Here is a 7535-nt window from a genome sequence, read left to right as displayed (position 1 = left end):
CATTTTAACATAGGGTCTTATGGAGACTGACTCGTTCTGTAGCCCGCCCCAAGTGGCTGCTGGAGGAACTGCAGTTTTATATATTTTTTTTTTAGCTTCATTTCACGCCACAGAAACATTTTGTGCAAGAAATGTTCTAACCAGTGAAGGGAGCCAATTTGACGTGCCTAGAGGAACATCTTCAAGCATGTATTCATTAACTTATGTTCATGTGTAACACTTTTGGGAATGTGTGATGCTCAGGGCATTACGTATATTATTTAGGCAGCGCAAGCACAGTTGTTTGTAATCCAGTCTTGAGCTGACTGTGGACGGTGAGCACTGCAGGGTTAGTCACTCACGTATTGGAATATGAGGCGTGTTTATCATAGGTGTTTCCTCTTTACGTAAATTAGAAGGCACGTTACGTGACCTCACCTACACCTCAGCCTAACCTGTAATCAGTCTGATGTATTACCTTTTCTGCTGACACACCCATTCTGTGGGAGTTGACACACCTAACTCCCCGGATGAAACACTGGCATGCTCCAGTGCTGCAATACCTTTTGTACATACCATTATGAGTGGTTTAAACATGTCCGAGTTATGATGCTTCTACAGCGATCTATTTATATATCTTTTGTGTACTTCTTCATCTCTTCTTGACTGGTACATATGATACTGTACTGTAATCCGCAGCAGCCTCTTGTGTGCACTGGTCAAGACAATTCTTTTTTTGTTTTGGAGGTGCATTGATGCCCTTCTGTAGAGGAAACACTCTGCTATGGCTACAACACAGCACACAAAACATGAGTGAGCTGCTCAAAGTCAAGATCAATTATCTTGATTGAAACTGCCCTTTTAAAGCTAGTTCCAGCTGGCCTTGGGTGATGTGTATGCAGCGCACAGCGTTGTCTTTTTATAGGATAGCTTTGGTTTGTCATCAGTATGTTGATTTCGGGCAGCTGAGGTGGGATGCCATCACCCTTGTTAGCAAATGACAACAATGCCTCCCCCTCATTAACCTGCCAGCCTCCTCTCCTCACCTTATAGTGAGAAAGTGCAAGGGTCTGCCTGACTCACTGATTTTTTATCTGACTGACTGACTGAATCTATGACCCCGACCATGGCTCTGAAATGTCAGCAGCCTAACTGTGCCGTGTATTGATAATCCACGCTACTGTGCTGAAGTAGGAGATTGTAACTGTCAGTATCACTTGGATCAAAGTTCTCTAAACTATATACTATAATACTCCAATTCTATAATGTACAGTAGCCTACTATGTTACTCTATAGAGTACTGTCACCATCATGATCAAAATGACTAGTAGCAACCGTCTCGTCTGTCTCATCTGTCATCTGTCTCGTCTGTCGCACTGAATGACACCTGGTTGCTTAAACAAGCCACCTGTCAATCAAAGTGGTCATGCTCTTAATTATGCATAACTAAATCTTAATATAATTTGAACATGTGAGTTTACAAAAATAAAAAATCAGACTCGTTTTTTTGTTACCCAGGCTGTAAACATGTTTATTTCTGCTGTGAAGTTGGACCTTTTAATATGGGGGGCTTATGAAGAGTGGCTATTCTGTATCCAGCCTCAATGGAGACTGGAGGACTGCATTTTGTCACTTCACGTTCACAGTAATAGAGTTTGCCGCTTGGTAGCGAGTTGATCATAGAGACACACAGCTGCTGTAATGTTCCTTTAATCTTCCTATGATGATATTCTGCCAAAGCCGAGCCTCCTTTGAATAAATATTTGAGGGAAAACATGACTACAGATGTAGTTTTTATGCTAGGGGTAAGAGTTTGAACCATCTCTGCTTGTGTTTGTGTATTAATCTTTAAATGCTAATAAACTCAGGTAAAGACAAATTAATGATTTTAGATTTCAGGCTATATATAGATAAATGATTTGACTGTTACACAACCTTGCCAACATGAGGTGCATACTGTATCCACCACGTTACCAAAACAACGGTGTTCCCAACTCTTACAGCATATGAGCCACTTATCAGAAGCTGTCACTTCTGCAAACAGCAGTCATGATATATGCCATTTAATCTCTATGCTAAATAGATGTCAAACTGAGAGAGCTGATTGTGTAATATTTGCTGTTGAGCAGGAAGCTGGATAACATGTACAGTGTACACGAGATCTGGTTACAAGTCAAAGTTGTGATTAAAACTTTGATTTTTAATCACATCTGAGTGAGAAAGAGTTTGTGGGGATATTTTCAAACAGATCTCAAATTTCAAATCTTGACTCTTGTTGCTGGCAGGTGCTCTTTGTCTCGTGTACGTGGTGTTTATGTATGGGGCTATAAAATAGTCCTTTCACAGTGCCTCCAGGATATGGACAGCTTAGATTGAAATGTAAACATTTACGCTCCATTAATGGTTTAAGACTGTGTACACAAGGACACTGGATTTGTCCATACATTATATGCATAAACACAGTATCCAGATATCATACAGAAAACTAATCTCATAACCTCTGGGAACTGAAATTATTTAGAATTTGCATTTTCAGTTAATGTTAAACCAACATTTACTTACTATAAGATTATTAAAACAACATTACTGGAGGAAAGCATGCTTTTAGGAGAACTTTCCAACATTGTATGACATGTGTGTATATATATATATAGTGTGCATATTATATCTTGTTTGCTTAATTGGGACAAAAAATCAAAACTTCAACATTTATGCTTTGATTTTATGTTTGAAAAAAGACCTGATGTGTTAATTATCTTAAGACTTTAGGATTTCCTAGCTGTTGCTTTGTTTTTATTGTAATGACATGAGAGTAACTGAACTACCCTAAATCTTGGGCGAAAGCGAGTAAGTGTATTTCCAAAATGTCTACTATTCTTGAACAGAGGCTGTGTCTGTGGCAGGAAATAATTAGCCACTGTAAGTGTGTGAAAGAGAGAAGATAAAGTGCGTGAGCGTATCCTTCAGCAGCCAGGTGTTCTTCAGAAGACTACCGCCTTTTATTAATAATAACAGGTTATAAGAACATCACAAGCTACATACAATACCTGGAATGTAATAGAAATGACCCACAGAACAGAGCTTGTGTATTTTATTCTTCCTTCTGAGCAGCTTATTGTATCATTTTCCATCATTTTATGTCCAACTTCACAGCAGAAATAAACATGTTTACAGCCTGGTACAAAAAATAGTTTCGGTCTCTATAGCTCATTTCACCGTTCATGACAACTGTGCTGACCTGTTCAAATTATATTAAGGTTATATTAAAGTTATGCATAATTAAGAGGGCTTTGATTGACTGGTGGGTGCTGTTACAGGTAGCACCCAGGATTCATTCAGCCCAGCCTCAGCTCCATCCAAGTTTCATGTCTTTGCTCATGTATGGACCAGCCAGAAGTTGGCAAGATGGTGACGCGCCACCACATTCTGAGTTTCACAGAAGCTCTTTAGAAACCGGCAGATACTACATCCATGTTTTATATAGTCTATAATTCAACCCCTTCCTATATTTTAGTCATCCATCTACATCTATATAACTGTCATGTAACTATTGACATTAGATGACTAGAAAGAGTTGCTGCTGGTTGCTAACCCTAACCCTAAAATTAAAAAATAAAATGCTGTTTAATGAGGGTTACTCCTGTATGCAACTGCTCATACCCCAGCTCACGATAACAGAAGGAACATCCAAATGTGAGTGTGAGTAAAGACAGACAGCGGTTTTGGTCACAATGATGGGAAAGCAGGTTGCAATGTGAAAAAAAAAAAGACACAAAAATACAGATTTGGACCCAGGCTCTTTTTCCTGTGATGCCACAGAAATCATCACTGGGCTCGTTGTTGTACAACTACAGTCAAAGATATTATCACTATAACGATATGAAAGATATCTTTTGTGATTTTAGGCTAAGGAATTTGTGACTACATCTGATCAGCTCACTTTGTTCTGACGTCAACATCTACTTCCTCATCAGTCAGTCTCCTTCTCCTTGCTGTAATAATAGTCTGTTTGTTGTTCCACAAATTGCAGCTATTCATTCACACTGCAAACTCAATATCCTTTCTTCCACCCTCAGTAAACAAATCATTTATTGGCCTCTTCAGAGAGTGGACTCTCAATGCAGAACTGGAACAATTTAGTTCTTTTTTAGTTCCTCTTTTTTTTTTATTTGAGGAAAAAAAAAAAAACGAAGCTGTCCACTGGCTTAACTGTTTCCCCTCTACACACGTTCGTCCAGTCACTGAGTATAACACAGGCTCCTGCACGTACATTCATAAACGCAGTATGACCTTCATCAAATGATGGTCAGAGTCAATATTTGAGCAGCGAATTTAAAACAGGTTAATAAGACACAGATGGAGCTATTAGTTCAGCCCTGAAAGAGCAAGCATACAGTCACAGCAGGGGGGTCATCTGTGCCACGTCAGATGTAAATTTCCTGTAGTATTTATTTACCAGATGTCACACTAAAGATGGATTTAACTCCATGAGTTCTATCAGTCACCACAGGACTTACGGCAGCACAGGTCTTTGGCACAGTGGCTTGTTTTCGATGTAAATGATGATTTATAAAATCAGCTAACTAAAAAAGATGTGTGCGGTAAAGAGGTAATAAATCATGACTGTGTTTCAGTGAGTTTTGACCTCTAAAAAACCTCTGAAGACTTTGGACTTTATAAATAAACTCGATGTGTAGCTGTGAAAATACAGACTACATTAGGAAATATCTAAAAGGTGTACATTGTTATCTGTATACCAAACTGAATGGTCAGAAAATAAATGATATTGAAGACCAAATATTTATTTTCATCACAGAATCGCATAATAGGATTAAGAGTGAAAATGAAAATGACTTTGAGGTCATTGAAGGTACAGAAGGTTTGCAAAACAGCTTTGTAGCTTACGGTGTATTGTTCGTGCGGTTACAAAAAGCATGAGAAATAGATATTTATAGAAAGGCAGCTAAATAAAAACGCTGTGGTATGGAGTGAACAAACAAGCCATTGTTCTTGATTGATCCACTCATTATCTAAACTGGATGAAACAAACCCATGGGTGTCTGTTTAGGCACAAATGACTGAAGTAAAGTGGAAGGTTTTTTAAATCCGTTTGTCAGACATGAAGAATGATAATTCGCATCAACGTCCAGTCCAGCTGGGATGGCTAGATATGGATGAGAGGTGACAACAAAGGCAAACATTGTTCAGCCAAATTGGAATCTCACAGTTCGTCCAAGTAGACATGTTAAAACATCACAAACGGTGACATACTGCGACAGGTGTTCTCAGTTTATGTACTTTAAGGATGATTCTACTTTACACTAAATCTGTCCGTCAAGGGGGCTTGTGTTTGTTAACTAATATTATTACCACTGTGTCATTGAGGGATTATATACGTACATCAAATATGTAGCAAATATATATGAATCTCCTTTAATATAGATATTTCCATGACAGAAAGCTGCTTGAATAGTCTTATTAAGTTTTATTCTCCAGTCAGAATGTTCTGATTTGCCATAAGTGTTATAATCCAATAATAGAACTAATACTCAAAATGCTACATTTAATCACTAATACTAACAACATGAAGCCATCTGGGTTTTCCTTTGAGTTTCCTTTCTTATTGTATTACATATAAAGCCCCCATTTTCTCATTTTTCTTCTTTTCATTGAGAGAATGGCATCTTGACCAAACTTAAATAATGAGGTGCCGATTGAACTTTGCTCGCTGGTATGCACGGTGCGCTTTCCAAGGCTGGATAATGAAGCATATTTTTTCAAACAATACTTGTATCATAGTTAAACATGATAACAAAAGAAAGCGCATACAAAAGCAGTGAGCTTATCGTCCACAGAGCCAGCCAGGAGCTCGTTTTCTTTCTCTTTTTTTTTTTGCGTGTGAAAATCATCAGCTCATTTTCATGATCCAGTTACAGCCTCATTATAACTGCATTTATAGTTCTGTGATTAAAATGAGTGGATATTATATCGTGGAACACAGATGAAAGGGATAACGCTCTTTTTACTTTTATATTCTGTAGTTTTTTTAGTCTTTTTAGTGGATAAATCGTACATGCTGCATAAACTGGCCACTGTTCCAGCCTAATTCTAAGTCCAGCTGGTTAGGTGCAGCAAGGTAATTAACTTTACTGTAATTACTGTGACCTGGTTGAAAAGAGAAGAGTTAACCTTTCTTTTCTTAGAAGTACACAGACAACTTCCCTGGCCAAATACCTTCAAATGAGTTTATCTATAAAACTAACAAAGCTACAGATCCAACAGGCTCAATACACCCACACAAAAGGGATCACTAAGGCTTCAGGCTTGTGTTGTCCACACTACTTTTTTCCTCAACACTCACTCCCGGGGCTGAGCAGGTGTTTTTAAAACCAATGATAAAATCAATCAATCAATCATCACCATGTCATTATGCTACCATTATATGAAAATAACATATGTGAGCTCCCAATTAGTGCAGAAAGGATATCCACTCTTATCGTATCTCTTAGTTTCCTACAATGTGGTGAGAGCTGATGAGATGATATGCAGTAATGTTCCATCAAACAGTCACTTATCAATGAGAGATAGCGCAGCTGGAAACTGTGAGAATATCTGTGTCGTTCCGCTGGTTCAACAGTAACAGTAGATTTCTAAATGTGAGAGCTCTTTGGAATGTGAGCTATTCCCTTTCACCTGTGACTCACCTGTTGTCCCGCCATATTGTCTGGGAGAACCCCCGTTTACACACACACACACACGCACACACACACACACACAGAAAGGACTGACGTAACCATCTCATTTAAAAAATCACTCTCAACCACAAGAGACGAAGTTTAGATCAGAACAAAATCAGCCAATAAAAAAAGAGTTTAGAGCACTTACCTAACCTTTTTGATTTCAGCCCAAGCCTTTTCCAGATGGGAGCCCGAGCAGCTCAGAGCCCCCTCCCTCAGCTGACCGAGGGGGGCATAGTCCACTGGTGGACTCACAGCAGGTCTGGGGAGTCTGAGTTACTCCAACAGAGGTAATATAAGTCCCAGATGCCGCTAAAGTGACAGTCCCACAGGTAAAAAAAACAAGCGAGACAGACACAAAGAAAGGACAAAAGAGTTTTAAAAACAAGCCCAGGTGACTCTGTGTGTGTGTGTGTGTGGGTTCTGTGTGAATCAGAGTGTTTATGTGAAGAGGAGGAGGAGAGAAGTGAAGGGGAGGAGGAGGAGGCTCCACGCTTGCTCACTTGTTGCTCATGAGCTGAGCCTGGCTGAAAGTAATAATCTCAGGCAGCTGGTTTTTCAGGTCCTTCCGCCAGGCCCTTAGGCGTGCCGTGGACGATGATCAAAAAGCGAGGCTCCTCTTCAGACTTGTCTGCTCGGCTCGTCTCTCACCATGACTACTGCCTCTCAAAATCAGACCGGCTTCATCCCACAAGGGCATGAACTCCAGAGGGTGGGACTCACTGTGCCTTCAGATGAAAATAAGTTAAAATCTCATATGCCCACATCCAGGGTGGATGTTATACTCTTGGGTGTGTGCACACTTATGAATTAGTATAC

General features: G+C 39.4%; 1 protein-coding gene across 2 annotated transcripts in view; it reads right to left on the bottom strand.

The window, feature by feature from the left end:
• The window catches only part of ncmap (non-compact myelin associated protein), a 15851-nt gene extending 8730 nt beyond the window's left edge, over nt 1-7121 (bottom strand). Inside the window, exon 1 of one of the 2 annotated variants that reach the window (XM_010756990.3) lies at nt 6865-7121. The gene's annotated coding sequence lies outside the window, so the exon portion shown is untranslated. The remainder of the gene's footprint in view (nt 1-6864) is intronic. The other variant, XM_019260377.2, reaches the window with a different exon arrangement.
• Between the last annotated feature and the right edge of the window lie 414 nt (nt 7122-7535).

This window comes from Larimichthys crocea, chromosome XXIV (genome assembly GCF_000972845.2).
Source record: "Larimichthys crocea isolate SSNF chromosome XXIV, L_crocea_2.0, whole genome shotgun sequence".
Taxonomy (NCBI): domain Eukaryota; kingdom Metazoa; phylum Chordata; class Actinopteri; family Sciaenidae; genus Larimichthys; species Larimichthys crocea.
The sequence above is the reverse complement of the archived record's forward strand: the minus strand, read 5'-3'. Positions and strand labels throughout refer to the sequence as shown.